Genomic DNA, 3,684 nt, shown 5'->3' on the forward strand with positions numbered 1-3,684 from the left:
GTGGGTCTACAATTTGGGTCTTCTTTGGTGGATGGCAGACTCAAAATGTTCAGTCTGGCAGTGATTGAATGTTCACAAATCCAGGTCCTGAGACCGCAGACCCAATCCTGCAAAAACATGTTGACATGGGTGTACTCCAGGTTAGTGGAATATTCCCTAATTTACCATCCAAAAGGCAACATTTGGCTGTTGGGCTTGGCCTACCAGACGACAGGTCTGTGCACCCATGTCTATATTGGTCTTCACTCGTACAATGGCACAAGTTGGCCCCAAGACTCACTGACCTTGATAATGTCTTTGGAATTCTGAGGTACTTTTGCCAAGCAAGGTAATGCTACTTAACATGCTTGCTTTTTCAAAGATGAGGAGTAATAAATTACATCCCACAGTAAGCAATGGCTAGACTGGCTGGACTAAAATGCCAGTCTAGCCAGGTAATGACACACATGAACTTAGCTGTTTCTGAAAATGTCAGTAAAATCTGCAGTCAATAAATTATGTGTCAAAAATGCTCTACTGATGCCCAGTCTCCCGACCGCTCATTGACCCATAGCACATACATACATCTGACACGCACTTCACACATGCAAAATACAAAGCAATTTCTTTGTTTAAAGTCTTCTTACCTGTCTTTCCAGCTTCGGCCCATCACTCCAAGCCACTCACTGCTACTGCGTGCTACTCACAAACAGAAACCAGAAGCTGGGAGAGCTTCCTGGTTCTTGTATGTGAGCTGCAAGGAAGCCGGAGGGGAAGGGTTGGAGCTGAACATGGCATGTGACACATGCCACATATCACAGTCAGCAACCCCTACTGAGCACTTCCTTCTTGTGCAGCAAGCCCTGGTCCAGCCTTCACCCTGATGGGTGAAGACTGCGTTGCAGCACCCCTAGGCCTGGTGTGGTGGGGGGCTCGCACTCTAGTGGCTGCGGGGGCTCTGCAATCTCCCTTGCTACCGGTGTAAAAAAACAAAAAACAGGGGTAGCCAGGGTGATTGCAGGGGTAACAAGGGAGGACAGAGGGGTCACAGCTGCGACCCCTGGCAGCCCCCAAATGACATCCCCGAGCAATATCAGCAATGATGTTCAAACAATGATTGTGAACTGGAATTGACGTTTGATTGACAGACAGTTGGTTATTTAGTTAAAGTGCTGGGAAAGTTGTTGGTGTCTGAAATGGTGTCAATTGCATATGATTAGAGAAATACTATTTTGGATCTTCCACAGTAACAATGTGGTGTGGAAGCAGGAGGACACTGAAGTGCACCCCTCTGCCCCGCCCCTCAAAAAGAGCATGGAGCACATTTGACGAAGGGGTAACTGTTGCCCCCTGGGTTGTACTAGTTCAGGTGCACGCACTAGCACTAACTCACACATTCAGTGTGGAAAGTTGTCTATGTCACTAAGTGTACATCTATAAATTACAATACAACACTGTGATCCAAATCCCTGCAATGTATGGAGCCTCTTACAACTCCAACGGTCCAAAATTATTAAACCATCCACATTGCTGTGCTATTGGCTAACACAGCGTCAAATGAGTTTTTTTGTCTTTAATGAGTTTTTTTTACAGCACCAAAATAATTAAGTTTGCATTTTAAAATGCTACCTGGGCCAGGATTACAGAACCTGTGCATGTAAGTAATGAAGGGTTTGCATTCCCATCACCCACCTCTTGGTTTCCCCACGCATTCATCCATATACGTACACCTCTAGGTGATAACACTTCTGTCAGTTGGCTTGGCAAACACACCATGGCTAACCCAACCATGATCCCTCCTCATCACCTCATGTGTCTTTCCCAATCTAAGTTGTTTGTCCATGACAAATGCCCCTTTCCTGTCACCTTAACTCCCCCAACCCTTCTTCTTCATATCCACAGCACAAGGTCTGACGACACCCAAGCAGGATCACAATACACAACTTCTGTGACAAGGTCAGGCACCTTAACACCACTACAGTGCTGTTGGGCACAGTACAAATACTTCATAGCATAACCCGTGCAAAATTGAAACAATACACATTTGCAAAGGTACACTTTTCAGCAATAGCCACAAAAATACCAAGTTTCTAAACTCCACCCCATCTTTTACGGTTCCTGACACTAAAAGATGAGTTGAAAACAGTATTGGAGGTCTTTTAAAACCTCATGTACCAATTCACAAAGAAACTCAACATTGTAGGTGCCATGGAAATATTTGCAGAGAGGAAACTGTTCTCTAGTAACATACAGCTACAAAATGAAAATGTGCCCTTTGATATTAGCCTTTCCAAACTTAGAGAAACCCTATTTTGCTAGCTCCACATATTCAGCAAAATAAAGTGCTCTTGCAACAGAAAGGACCACCATTGTCACATTTCTCATAGCACCGGCCACTCAGGTCGCCCAGGTGGACTGCCCAGCCCTTCAGAGAGGCATATGTGACAACTGTCCAATGCGGCCAAGTGTGAGTCTTGTCTGACAGAAGCAAAGGAAGGCAGCAGAGATGGGCCAGCTGTGTCTTGCCATTCAAACGGGAGGAAACAAGCTACACGTGATTTGTGGTGTTTTACTCTAGAAATATGCTTCATAAAATCTAGCCCAGCCTTTTAATGGCTTTCTTCTGTGTGGCTCCTGTGTGCCAGGTTTGAATCTTGGGAGGAATCCTGGCAAGACCTAGTCATCTCCATCACTCACAGGCCAATACATTGAAACCCTTAATTATTACAGTGCTTAGAAGTGTGAGGCACGAGGAGCTATTACAATTTGATTATTTGACATAATGGGAACCCAGCTTCCTCAGCAACAGCAAGCTTTACAAAGACTCTGTGCTGCAAGAAGAGTGTGTCGATAATAATTGGAAGTGCAGAGGATAGCAGTGTGTGTGTGGTTGTCGCTTGAGACTGAATTATGGAACACTAGATGTGTTGGGGCAGGGGGACAACATGCAATTTGGACAGTTGTAAGAGGAAGATTAGAGTTTTTACACATTTACCAAAACAAACAGTTATTGCTTAAGCCTTCCTATCAGTTTTATCCCTCGCAAGAAAGCTCAGCAATTGATTTGGTTTCGCCAGACACCAAAGTTTGAATCTCATAATCATATCACACATAATCACAGTGCTTGGAAGCTAATGAAATAGGGTCCACAAAGCTATATAAAAACGTGATATTGTTTAATTGTATAAAAATGCACGTCTGAGTGGGGACATTTGGCATCAGGTATGGACATTTGTAAAATCGCCGAGAAGATTTGAAATCCGAAATTATGCGATTTTTGATGTGTGCAGAATACTGCTCTAACGTGTCTGCTAGACGTGGGCCTCGAGCTTGTTGGGGACCGCTCTGCACCTCACTGGTGAAGGCCAAGGAGACTGAAACATAGCTGGGGTTCTCGGGTTCCTGTAGAGAGGGGACGTTGCATATATAAGGGGTGGAGTGCTGTGCTACTCAGAGGAATCAGGAAACATTGGCTCCCACTGTTGTATAATATCCTTGACAAATGACAGGAAGCGTGTTGACTCTTTGATGTCTCTTTATTCAACAGCAGACATCTTCAGGGTATGTAACTGCACACACAAAGAATAATGGGTGGACAACAGGCCCTTTAACATGTGGCTGGCTTGTGCCACGAAGTTCTGTCCTTGCTTAGGCTCTGGGGCCTAATATTTATGAGAAGCGCTCAGGACGCGTCTCCTCACGTCC

Source organism: Ambystoma mexicanum, chromosome 2q (assembly GCF_040938575.1).
Source record: "Ambystoma mexicanum isolate Mex_15411 chromosome 2q, UKY_AmexF1_1, whole genome shotgun sequence".
NCBI lineage: Eukaryota > Metazoa > Chordata > Amphibia > Caudata > Ambystomatidae > Ambystoma > Ambystoma mexicanum.